The following is a 14,275-nucleotide window of genomic DNA, read 5'->3' as shown; positions in this document are numbered from 1 at the left end:
CTTTTCCTTTTAGTCCTTCCTTACTCAGTAGTAAGTCACTGGTAGAGGATCTGATGGAATATGTATTGTGCACACACCAAGAAGTAAAATAAAAATAGTTCAGTTAGTTTTGTGTAGCGTTTTCACTATTGTGTTGACAATGAACTACACATGCTTGTCTAAGCAACAAAATACAAAATATGTATTTTCGGTGATTCGACATATTAGTTAAGTACTTTTATATGTGCACTTAAAATTGACATTGCATATATAATAGTGAATGTGAAAATTCATCTTAAAAATTGTTTTCCTTTTCTAATAACAACATTAAATAATAGCAAACAGCATGCTCTAATGATTAAATCAATTATATACACTTACATTTATTATCTGTATTCATTTATAGAAATATATATTCAATTTATATTTAATTATTTAAAATTAAATAAAATTTCCAATATAGTAATACCAATATTATTACTAACAACAGGATTGATTTTAATTTTTTTTAGGTTTCTTTTTCTTCTTTAGTTATATTGCTGTATTGCTAGGGATCTATGTATAATCAAATTATTTAGCTATAAGTAATTGAAATAATTCATCTCTGTTTATGCCACTGACTCAATACATAGTAAAGTTAATAGACATATTTTCTTTTATTGATTTAAATTTATAAGAATTAATTTTAATTTCTTTTACCTGAAATATGGTTATAAATTAAAATCTGAAAAACAAGATATATTCAAAGAAGCCTAGGACATATACATATATATATATACACACATACATATATATATGTGAAGGAGGTGTATATATGTACATATAGACATACATTTAAATGATATGTAAATGGTAACACAATAGTGTACTATAAAATTTTCATCTTCACCTTTTTTAACTTAATAATAATTTCATGAAGTATTTAAATTTATTTCTCATTATTTTTGTAGTTTCACAGTACTCCATTCTGTAGGTGGCATTTGTTCAGCCAGATGGATGTTTGAATTATTTCCAAAATCTGTTACACAAATAATCTGTAAAAAACAGATTGTGGTCCATTTTTATAGTTTAACCAGTTTATCTTCAGGATAGACTCCTAGAAATGGGATTGCTCAGTTAAAGGGTAGAAATACATGTGATTTTGCTACACATTGTCAGCTCCCCTCCCCCCAGTTGAGGCTGGGCCATTTTGCACTCCCAGCATCAATGTATGACATTGCTTGCTAATAGAATGTGCCACTAAGCTAATAATTGATGCTTTTGCCCAAGAAAATTAGGCAAAAGACATGAAAAGACAATTTACAGAATAGGAAAGCTAAATGGAGAAATAAATATTTAAAGAGTTAAACAAGAATATACAGAGAAATGTAGGTTATTCCTACAAACCAGTACTTTTATAAATTTATCACATCAGCAAAAATATAAAATTCTCACCATAATAAGCATTGCAAAGTTTTGGAGCTACAGAACCTTGTTAATATATATGCAGACATGTCTGGTTTACCTGGAGAACTGTTGGCCTTATGGAGTCAAGGGACGATGCCTGCAGCTTTGGACCCAGAGATTTCATTTCTGCACATATGTTCTAAAGAAACTTTCTTATATGTATACAAGGAGACACGTATAAGAACATTTAATGCATCATTGTTTATAATAGCAAGAATTGGTTAATAATTAAAATGTTTATCTACTGGAAAATAAGTAATTGTAGAGTCACATGACTAAATATCACAGAGCACCGTAATCAATGAGCTAGAATTTTAAAAACCAAATGGATATTATATAAAACCTGGATTTTGTGCAAAAATAGAAAAGCAAATTATAGATCACTTATAATTCACATGAAGTTTGATAACAATGAAAATAACCTTAAATATACATAATTCCATATATTCTATATATAAAGCACACAGGGTACATGTGAGTACAAGTATATATGTATATAAGAATAATTAGAAAGTGTATAATACATATTTCCAAAATCATGTAAATATAGGGAGCATATAAAATACAAAATACATACATTAAATGTTAAAATTAGAAATGCACATATAGCAAATATATCAAAACCTAGAATGATTAACAGTTAACTTAGGGTAGACCTCTTTAGGGAAGAAAGGTGATATTTTCTTTAAAAATTCTAACTGTGGCAAAATGTAAAATTTTATGCTAAGAGATGGATATGTTAGGTAGTTAGGTGAGTGGAGCACTAGGCAAGAGAGGGAGGATGGTCCGGAAGATGGCAGTGTGCCCGCCTTCAGCATAAAGAGCTTTTATTTCCTCTATGAGTGCAAGTGAGAAACCGGTTAGAATCCGACAGCCGCAGCTGTGTGGTTTGACAAGGACCTAAGCAAGCGTGACCCAGTGCTCACTGTACTATAATCAGCACTGCGCTTTAGGCTCCCCCGTGGGTTTCTCTGTGTGCATCATGGGAAAGGACGTGCGCAAAAGGGGACGAGCGTGACTAAGCACTGCAGGAGCAAGAGCTGTCAATCAATCAAGAGACCATCTCTAAGTGAGGGCGTAAGAGGAGGGGGCAGATAAAGACCATTGCTGTCCACCCTTGGATTAGCCCACCTCCCATTCTTGGAGGTGCACTTTCCCTTTGCTAATAAAACCTTTAAAATCTTTCACTACACAACACTTTCATCCCCTGTCTGAATTCTTACCTTTTGGGTAAGACAAAAACTGAGGACTTTTCCTTTCCCCTATTAGGGTAACAGCTACATTAGTGTTTTTATACATTTCTCTATATTTTTCTATGTATGAAAGATTCCATAATTGCAAAAATAAATCAATATGCATGCACACATATATAATTATGTGACTCGTAGGAAGATATCAGATGTTCAAGGCTTTTAATTACCCTGAGAAATTGAGAAGAATTATTAAAATTCAAGTGAGAAGTAACTTATTTTTATTTTTTTTAACATAGCAAGGCCTTGAATCAATAGAATTCAATTAAACTGAATCCTCAACTAGTCAAAAATTATTTGGTTTATCTTGAAGTTGAGAAGGATATCATAGAATACAGGAAACAGAGTGTGTGTATGTGTGTGTGTGTGTGTGGTGTGTTTCGTGAAAATTTTAGCTTTCTGGCTCAATCCTGGAGTCAGTCAGTCAAATTTTATTAATCTTTACATCTATCTCTCTAAGACAGTATACTCCTACAATGAGAATTTAGTTTCGAAATGAGACCCCTCCTGGCACTTCCAGATTCTCAATTATCACAGAGATTCAATTATCTTCACCTATGTTTTACTTATTAAAGTAGTAAATGAACTAATGCATTTGAGAAAGAAAAGAATTTTGACAACATTTTAAAGGAGTAGAATTCACTTGTAAAATGTAATTATTAGAAAATGCAATTAACCAGAACAAATTCTGGTTAATCAGGGTGTTACTATAATAGCGTTAAATTCCACTATGCCTAAATTCATTATAATAAAATGTCCCTTATAAAATGCAGACCATGAGTTCTCAGCTAAAATTTCCTAGAGTGAAATAAAAATGAATAATAACAGTCAGCATAAATTCAAGATGCTTAATTGTATAATGCAGCAAGACATTCAGAGAAATGGATAGATGTGTGAGCACTAGGAGAACTCTGCAAAAATGTGTAAGGGAATCTTGGAGTCTCTGGATTAGAAGGGCCCTAAAACTTCTACTGTTCAATTATTTATTAGGTGAGAGGTTATCAGGTTTATTTATTTATTTATTTATTATTTTAATGGCAGTACTGGGGATTGAACCCAGGACCCTGTGAATGCTAGACATGCGCTCTACCACTGAGCCATACCCTCCCCACCAGGGCCCTTAAAATTCTAGACAATTTGTTTTGAAATCTTGCTGTTCATAAAAACTATCTTAGGTTGGCTTTTGTTAGTGTATATGAAATGTATATTTGTAGTGTCTTCACTCCTCTGAGGATTCTGGTTCTGTTTCATTAGGAAGAATCCTATCATCCTTCAGTCCAGTGTCCATCTTTTCTGGAGTTCTCACTGTTGACCCCTGACATTAACACGAGCTCCCTGGACACGCCAGATTCCAGAAGCTCAGAACCTCATTAACCATCTTCAGACTTAGGCTCCATTTTATCCTCCTCCCTCTTATAATAATGACAAAGTCTAACATATTAGCATCCCAAGATTTTAGATATGTGTCATATTCATTACTGCTGACTCATTTTTATGTGACAGATATGTCTTGAAAACCTACTATATGATAAGTACTATTCAGGCTATATTCACCAAGTGCTATGAATATGTAAAGATAAATCAGACAAATGGCTTAAAGATAAACCAGAAAAGACAAAGCAGAAAACTCTAGTCTGTGAATCACTTATAGCTACACACATTTCTTAAGGCATACTACATTTTTTACTGTATTTTTCTTCTGCTGTGATCCTTTTATTTTTAAACAAGTTAAAAAGTCTTTCACATAAAAATAAAGAATTAGAATCTTTGAAATTAAATCATTCCCTTACAAGCTCTGATAGACATTGTCACTCATCACTATTTCCGGTTTCCCTAGACTGCTGAGCCTAAGGGAGAATTACCCTTCACACCCACTTGAAATTGGGTATCACCGTATAACTTGGGCCGGCCAAGACGTGATATGTGCCACTGCCCAATATAAGCATTAACAGGCGATGAGTGAGTCTCCATCTTATCTTCCCTTGCCCCAGTGGAAGACAGTCACCTGGCCTTAATTCCTGAATGAGGTGGTTCAAAGACTCTGATGACCTCTGACAAGGAAACCTCTAAGACAATTTCTTACTCTAGCACAAGCCAGCCAATATTTACATGTGAACCATTTATATTTAGTTTTAAACTGTAACTTTATCTCAATTAAGAAAAATTCTTTGTACACTTACCTTTTGCGATTTGCATCCATCAGTAAATACCTGTGAAGTGAAGCGTCCCCAGTAACATGAAAACCGGAAACGTATTTTCAGAAGCTGTTTCTTAACCACTGGAAATAAAAATAAAATTTACTTCATGGCACCATGGAAGTAGTTTCTCGAATAAAGAATGTGATATTTGATTTCCATTAAATGTTCACTATTTTTCCATAACATGAAAACCATAGAATGTAAAGAGAATAAGAAAAAAAAATCTCAGCTCATTAGAACCAGAAGGGAAAGAAATTCACCCATTTATTCATTATCAATTTATTTGGCAACTATTTGCCAGGATCTACAGATGTTCTGCTGTTTTCTTAACACTGAGGAAGATAACTTAGGCTAAAAGTTAGAATGCTTTCAGAGCAAATTGCAAATGTTTAACTGAAGTTACAAATTATTTATTGATAAAACTAAGTCCTGGGTAATGGAAAAGAGCTGCATTTTATTAAGCACGTAGTCTGGACTTGTATTGTTAGAAGGAATTAAAACTGATTTGCTTGAGTCAAACCAAATTCTACTGAAGTTATAAGAGTAATGTAATTTAGTGCATCTTATAATCAAAAACCAATTTAGGACGTTGCCATCTAGCTTAAATTATAGATTTGTTGAAGATTCCTCGGCATAATGTATGCTTATTGGAAAGGGGGAAATTTAGATTTTCAAACTTGTTTTATCTCAGTCTAGGGCAGAAGCTGCTGCCTTAAAACACCCTAAAATTTAACAAAGTAACTAATGGATACCAAATAATATTTGGATATTTTAAAGTATGACTAAAAACATTGTGTGAAATTTCAAAAATACAATTTGTAATGAAGCACCTACAACAATATAAGACGGTCCCAGGTGGAACAAGCTTCTATGAGGAACGGGGCACGTAGGTCAGCCATGTTGTTCAGCAGCCTCTCTGTTAATATGAATCTGTAAATCCATGAGCCCAACAATTTTTTACTCTCTTCCTGTTCAGGAACTCTCATCTGCCTTTGAAGTCCACTTGAGGGCAAACTTGTTCCTTGGCTTACCTTTGCATACTAAAAAAAAAGCTTTATAGATATGAGTTAGCTCATATTGAAAGAGATGCATCATCTTTTTATATGGATTAATTTCTCAATAAAAAGACCAATCACTTTCAGAACCAGATATAATTCAGTCAGACACATTATTCACTTCGTAATATCTATTACCTGTTAATTAAGACTGAATTTATATCCCAGACTTGGATCAAATACATCATCTTTTAAATATATCAATATTGAATTAAACAAAATGTTTATTAAATTAATGGTTCAGTAAATGAAAGTTGTAAAAGATTAGCATTTAATTGTTAATTTTAGTTCTCTTAGGGAAAGTATGCTGGTTCACAAGTAGTCAAGTTGGGTTTTATTTATTTGTTTGTTTGTTTATTAATGATGGCAAATAATATATATTTTTATGAACAATTGCAGGAGTTATGATGTGAGATTGCTATTCCCCTGACAAACAGCAAATCAAAATAAATGGGTTTGATAAACAACACAACTTTTTAAAAATTTTCCTAATTAATTTTATATATAGGACACTGGGAAAATTAACTGCTATTTTTGGTGTCATGAACACATTAGAATGACATTTTCACGTTTGTTGTGTTTGTAAGAACTTCATGGTACTGTCTTTTAAATAGAACCTTGCATCCTAACTTCCCATAATAAATGCTCAACAAGCTATATCCTAAATACAAAATGTCACACTAATTAATGAAACTCTTTGCCAAAATTTTCAGGTTATATGAGCCAACGTTTGAAAGGCTGAATGTCATTTATCCAGATGTAAACTAACTTACTGAGAGCATGACAAACTCTCAGGATTTAGATCATTGTTTTTCTTTTCTTTTTTTAATATTCAGTAATTTTTCTTGCAAAAATTCCTAGGTCCACACTCTTCCTGAGAATTTTTTGATCACTGCAAATTTTAGGGGTCTCAAAGAGCCACACCCAAATATTCCATTCCAAGTAAAACTGAACTCAAATGCACCTGTGTTTGGAGAATCCCAAAGGGACCTTTCTCACAGAGGTAGAAGAAAGAGAAAACCATTTATTTTTATAAAAGTCACAAATCCTGTTAAATTGAGCTCTGGGAAGCAAACTTCAGATCTGCATTTCTAAAGGTGCATGTCTTTTCACAGGCTGACAGCACTAACAGATGTCTCCAATAGCCTATTTTGCCACTACTTGAAATAATTTTCAAACTGTATTTTATTTTTTTGCTCCAGGTTTACTTGGAGAATACTTGCCGTTTCGCGTGGATTTCTGAAGTGTTCTATTTCCTTCTTGTATGTTTACAGGCTTCTCCAACCAGTAGAAATGGGCTCTGCTGAGTCTTTTCCACTCGTCTCCAAATTTGCATGTCTGTCAGGATTCTCTCAAACTCTGACTCCTCAAAAGGGCTTTCCTAAACCCTAATTTGCTTCAGAATTACCTCAAATCATGTTTGTCTTTCTCTCTCTCTCAGTGTCTTTCTCTGCATTTCCATCTACTATTTTTAAAAACAGTTTCTGATAGTGTGTTCCTATCTTGTTTGACTTCCGTGTTCTTTATCTGTAAACTGTATACTTCTGAGGAAACATTTACTTTTTCCATTCATCTTCTTGGCTTACTCAACAGAGCAATTTCACATTTAGGTTTTTATCAACACGTTCATCCACAGTTCTTCTCTAATTTTTTCAGAGATACAGATTATTCTTTTTATGGTCATATAAATGTGAGTTAACGAGATTATCCCCAAAGACAGTTCAACTTTCTTGAATTAAAAAAATGCTGACTCATAGATTATACAAGATGTGGTTAATATGAAAGAGTTAATATTTGGGGGTGGTTGGTGGAACCGGCCTCACTCTATGACAATCCTATTAAGCATGTAAACATGCATGGTGCTGTAAACTGATCAATAAATATTTAGAGTTCTCCATATATAGAGATTTTTAAGCAATAATCACTGGTTTACTTAAACCATTGGGACCTTAGGGCTCATATAAAATTGCAAATGAAATCTTAGAATTGATTAGTTTTATATGTCCAGTAACATATATAACATATATTAGATACACATGTCTTAATATTCTTCTCAAAATGTCTCACTTATGTCAATTTGCAATTTTAGAAGAACTTCTACAGTTCTGCCTTCAGTTTTAAAATTCATCATCACTACCCTGGGTACATACTACAAAGGCTACTTACCTTCTATTAACTCAGTTATCTCAGAATTTCCTTCTTAACATCAACATCTACGAACACTATTAGCCCCATCCATTTTGTTCTATGTGAAAAAAAATCTATAATGAACAAATTACTCTGTATTCTCTAATTTTCTGTATTATTCTTTGCAAGACTTAGCTTTTTAGGAAGAGAAAAAGAAATGGACTATTACAGAAGGATCAGCCAGGTCAAAAACACCAGAAAGAAATATGAAAATGGGAGCTAAGGAAACACCTCTGAATTTGGAAATTAGGAGACACAGCGGTAACTTACATAGTAAGGTCTATAAATTGGTGGGGGGTCCGTCCCATCGAAAATGCTTAACCAGGGTGGGTGGTGAGGGAATGGAAGAATAAGGACAGCAGGTGAGAAACAAGGCAAACAGTTAGCTGGGGCTTCTGTTTTTTGGGGTTTTTTTTTTGTTGTTGTTGTTGTTGTTGTTTTTATCGGTAAAGGAAATACCATGCTGGCAAAGAAAAAGAAAAATAATTACAGGAGAAAGTAATACCAATCATCTGGTCACTATAACACTTAGACAGGATTATCACTCAAGCACAACTGAAGTAGGTTCCTCGGAAACTAGAAGCAATGGAAGAAATAAATGAACAAACAAATCCTGTTAGAGAAATACACTCCTTCATTCACTCACTTGCTTATTCGTCCATCCGGCAAGCATGTATTCGTATATTACTTATGCCTGAAATTGCTCTGCACTGGAAATGACAAGTAAGTAGTGTTGGCCTTCAGGCTGACCTGCTTATGATGCGAGACCAACATGGAAGTAATAAAGTAGTAAAATGTGCTAAATGTTTTGACAAAGTCATAAGTAAAGTACATTGATGATGAAAACTACCATGTCTAGTGAGGAGATGGAAAGATCAGGCACCACTTTGCGTCAGGGTCTGCAGAGTGAGTGGCCATTTACCAGGTAGTAAACATGGGAAAGGACATTCCAGGCCAAGGGAACAGTATGAGAAAAAGGCATGGCAGAAGTAAAGCAGCTTTATCCATTTCGGAACCACTTTATGAACCTTACCTAAATCACCTTGGAGGCCAGAGTAGTAGACAGAGTATTTCCGCTTGTAAACTTAAACAGCGTGATTTAATTCTTTCTGCCTGATCACTCTTCATTTTTCCTATTGTAAACAGCCAAAGCAGCAACAATGATTGCAATTGTTAGTATCAATTGTTAACTGTTATGACTACACTTAACTTTCAGTATGTTAATTCATTTGATCTTGGAAACAAACCTTTGAAACAATTGTGTAGGCATGATTTCCTTCAATTTATAGATGAGAGGTCTTTGACTTGAGCTTAGTAACTTCCCTGAAATGTTAAGCTAGTGAACGACAGAGTGGGATGGGGATCCAAAACTGTCTAGCTATCACAAAATCTTGCCTCATTAGTACGAAATCTCTTGTTCCCATTCATCTCAATGGAAAGAGAGTTTGATATTAGAAAACTGACTCACTCTACTTTCAAGGACGCTATCTTTAAAACAAGTAAAATAAATCTAAATTTTGTATGCTATAAGGAAGTAATTTTTCCTTTATTATAATTTCTGAGTATAAAAGTTATACATACGAGGACATTTTCAAATAATGCACTTCACATGTAACATATATACATTTTTTTGTAAATATATGTGTGTATGTGTATAAACGTGTATCAGGCTCTGTTAATGAATAATCAGCTAGTAAACAAGGGCTTAAAAATACATGAATTGTCCCAATGTTTCAATCTTAAATTCATGTGCATATGCAGATTGTATAATAATTAAGAGCTTCAATTAGAAGAATATGTTCTTCACAATCTTTAGGAGGATTAAAACAAAAGCAAGGTTGTAGCCACACCAGAACAGCCTAGGAAGCATTGGAACTTGGTTGAACCTCAGAGAAAGATGATCTACTTACTTACCTGCAGCTGGGAGTATCTGCTTAGCATATTAAAAATGCAAACCACGTCAGGGCAGCTGCAAAATGACTTATTATAACAATGGATCTCAGAACTCTGGGTTGACTAGAGCAATGTTAAGTCCCAGAAACTTCTTCGGTTTCTCTCCGGTGCAACACCATTCAATTTAATTACAAAGAGAAACTTATTTTTGTTATACAAATAATATCCCCATGCAGCCTAATTTAAACTAATTGCCTACACAGTTTTCATTCCAAGGGGAAAAACGAAATGAAAATAAGTGCTGACTTAGGGAAAATGTCTTTAATTATTTTATCACGTTGAATTCTGTTTTGACCCTTCTTCGAAAGTTTCTTTTATAATCAGAAACGTGTGGTAGACTTGCAATTTGTAAAGCTTCACTCCTGCCTGACCTATTTTAGCAGCCATTTTTCCTTCTAACATAGAAAACATCGTTTTCAGCAAAAGCTCTAAGTGTCTACAATGGGACATAAATACCTGCGTTATTTTTCTTCATCTTTATTTCTTGTCATCTTATTATTTGTTAGGAGAAAAACCTACCTGTGAATCTGAAAGTGAAAGTGACCGATGGTGGGCCTTGGGGACTAAGGGACTTTTGCATACAAGCCCGCCTCAGGACTAGACAGTGTCAAATGCACCCTCTGTAGAACCTTGTGGTGTAACACCAGCAGAACAAAGGGCTAGGCTTGTGGTTTCTCTCACAGCATGGAAGACATAAGATTTTTAATTGGATTCAATGATGGCCTCACCAGAGCCATGTCACTAGCCGTTATAGGGAGGTAACTTTTAAATGACATCAGTCAAGCTGGCTGGAGGGCATTGCAACCCATCATTAACCCCAATCTCGAAGACTGGATGAAGGAAGGGCTCTTGAGACGCCAGTGGCATGGAAAAAGCAAAGCTGTCCACAGTCAGTTAAAATATCAGACATTCCAGAAGCTTCCTTCTCAATTCCCCTTTAACTCTGGGTGGGGACTCCTGTTTCCTCACTCCTGGTCCTGATGCAAAAAAAATACAGCTTCCTTAAAAATGTTATTATTTAAAGAATTGCTTAGTAATCTAGCATCCTTTAGAGTCTTCAGAATTTTTGTTTCTCCAGTTCTGTGAGACACATACACAGGAAGGTGAACATTTTAGGAGACTTTAAGAAGGACTCTGATGATGCTTTGTGAGCTCTCGCAAGCCTGCTTTTAAAACTTCAGGTGACCTTTTTTTTTTAAACTTTGCTTCATTGAGTCACCACAAAGTTCAGAATTGTCTAGGACTGTATTGTCATGAGCTTCATTTTGCAATTTGCTTTCTGAAAGATCAAAGTTTTGTGTGTAATAGGGATGGAGAAATTTCAAATTTAAGTCATAACAAGGTTCCTCAACCTCAATCTTGCTGTTTTGAGTAGGAGAATTCTTTGTTGTTAGAGGGTTGTTCTGCACCTGGTAGAATTTTTAACAGCGTTTCTGGCCCCGCCCACTAGATGGTAGTTCTATCACCTCCCAGTCGTAACAACCAAAAACCAGGTCTCCAGACTTTGTCAAATGGCCCATGAGGGATAATGATGCCCCCAGTTGAGAACCACAGAGATAACTATAGATCTATAAAATCAGTTGCTTTTCCTCCATCTTCAAACCAAGTTATAACATGTAGAAAGGCCAAGTCAATTAGCTCTTCATCACAAACATCCCTCACCAGCACTGCCACCATAGAAGCTCTGTGTGGGGAAAAGAGTAATTAAGTTAAGCAGAGTGAAGACTTTCTCCTTGGTGAATTGTGCATAAGGAAACCACTTACGGAAAATGTTCATGAGAAAGCAAAAAAGTATCAGTTGAACACCTTGCCTTCTCCCTGGATTTCATAAGCCATTCACAAAGTTCTCCAGGGATGATACACATTGATCTGACACGAAACAGGAGCCAGAAGACTTCAGTCACTCGTGCCTATTTTGGAGCACGACAGAGCCCAGTTCACATGGATGATGGTCTCTAGAAGAATGGGCACACATGAAGAGTTGGTTCCTTTCCATATTCAAAAATGTCACCTAAAGTGCTACCGAGTCCAAACTCATTTTGCTCAAGGCATGACAGGCCAACAAATCAGGAGAAGAGGTGTTATTCAGAAAGCCAGCAGCCTGAGAAGATGAGGGACTAACGTCCTAGAGAACCATCTTCCCCAAGTCAGAATTCAGGCTTCTTTTAAATAAAAAAGGAAAGGGAGTGTGGTTGGCTGTTGTCAACTTCTTGGTGTTGGAATCCTTTGTAGTTGCAGCTGTCCATGTAGGTCGGGTCATGATGTTCCTGTAAACCTCCAAAAAGACAAATGCTATTCTCTGTTTTGCAACTTTTGATTTCTATACAAATGGAAAAGTGTTAAACCGTTAAAGGTCAGGGCCTTGAGAATGGGCTATTGTGTATATTTCATGCTATAGGCGACATTCTTTTACAAAAGGCAGAACCAGCATGACTAAGCACTGGAAACAGAGCACAGGGTTAGAGCTAAAGGAACAGATCTGTGAAGGCAGATTTGTTCTCCTCTATTACAAAAGCACTGTGGGAAAAGTACTGGAAACACACACACAAAAAAACACTTAACAGGCAAAAATTAAACAGCAAAATACAAATTACATATATTTTTCAATATATGCTAGTATTAGCTCATTATTTTTAAGTTTGAAGAGGCAAATGTGAAAGATAAACACAGTCCCAACACAAAAATATCTCAACTACTAAGAAACTAAAAATAAAAGAGAAGGAGCCATTACTTTAAGAAACAGTATTGGTGTCAGAATGAGGCTAATATACCGTCTACTCTATTAAGAACTTGTTTGAACCTTCATAGTCATTTAAAAGAGGTTTCAGGTTATTTTTTTTTATTGAAAAATACCCAATGTACTGGATCACTTGAAATTCCTTCTAGATTTAAATTATTATATTATGTTGTTTGTTCTTTAATGTCAGTTTCTTTTTTGCTATTATGTTTATGTATTAAATTCCCCAATTCATTATAATAATATTTATCAGGAATTTCATAATTCTTGTCATTGCTGTCCAAAGATAAAAAGGCCAATATGTTCTTCTGCAAGCCAGCTTTTACATTTCCCCTCTTTCTCAGCCTTTGTCAGCAAAATTTGAAAATGCTTTGCAGAAAAATAAGCATAAAAAGTAAAAGCAAACACTCATTTTGTATTAAAAAAGTTTATAATTTGCTTTGAAAATTAGACAAAGATAAATTTGTCATTCTGCCAGACTTCATCTTGTAAGCAGAGTTGTTATTTCATTGTCGTTGTTATCTTATTTTTGTTTGTTTTGGCCATCAGAGCCAAGATTTTAATTTAACGATCTGAATTTTGACGAGAAACCTCGTGACCACGTTTGAATGCATGAGATCCTGATCAAGTCCTAATCCTTACGTATTCCTTAGCCTGAGACACAGATGACAAGTTATTTTTGACTCGCTGCAATCTCGTTATGAATTCTGTCTAATAAAAAATGACCACAGGTATGACATCAATTCACTGGTTTATTATACTTTTAAATTTTAGTTCTGTAGAATATTTGGCAGGAGACTACGTTCATGTGGTGTTAAACACTGCTCAGGTTTGCTAATGGCTGTCAACTTGGCTTTTTGGCTGTGTGACACTAAAAGTTCCATTACAGAGAGTAAACTTTGCTGAAAATGCGGGAAGAGGTCATGTTCGCAAATTTGCTGATGGCTCCGCAGAATTACATGATACTCAGTGTTACTCCACGGAGCCAAAGCAGCACAGAAAGTAGTGGGACCGTGTTCCTGTAAGTGGGCTCGTGTTACGACCCAGATTCCTCTTCAGTAAATTTTAGTTAAAAATGTGTGTTTTAAAGATTTTAATAATTCACAATACTAAATCTGTTTGGTGAGCGCTTGGCATATAGTTACCACTCAATAAATGACATTAGGCTATATGACAGAACCATTACAAAGAACTCGTCTTTAAGTTAACTTTCCTCTCCTATCCTCATTTCGAGCTGCAGTAGAAAAAGCATGGATTTCATACTGTAACTTCCATGACAGAAGCCAGAGATGTCTGTTGCACCTCGTGAAGGTTTTTGCAGTACCCTCTGAACTATGTCCCCGCTTCCACCCCTGGTTCCTTTACAGTTTGTTCTAAACCCAGCAGCCAAAAAGATCCTTTTAAGCACAAATCAGACTGTGTCTCCTCTGCTCAAAGCCTCTGAATGTTTCCTTGTTTCACGTGGAAGAA

This window comes from Vicugna pacos, chromosome 13 (assembly GCF_048564905.1).
Source record: "Vicugna pacos chromosome 13, VicPac4, whole genome shotgun sequence".
In the NCBI taxonomy this organism is placed as follows: domain Eukaryota; kingdom Metazoa; phylum Chordata; class Mammalia; order Artiodactyla; family Camelidae; genus Vicugna; species Vicugna pacos.
Note: the sequence above shows the minus strand (reverse complement) of the source record.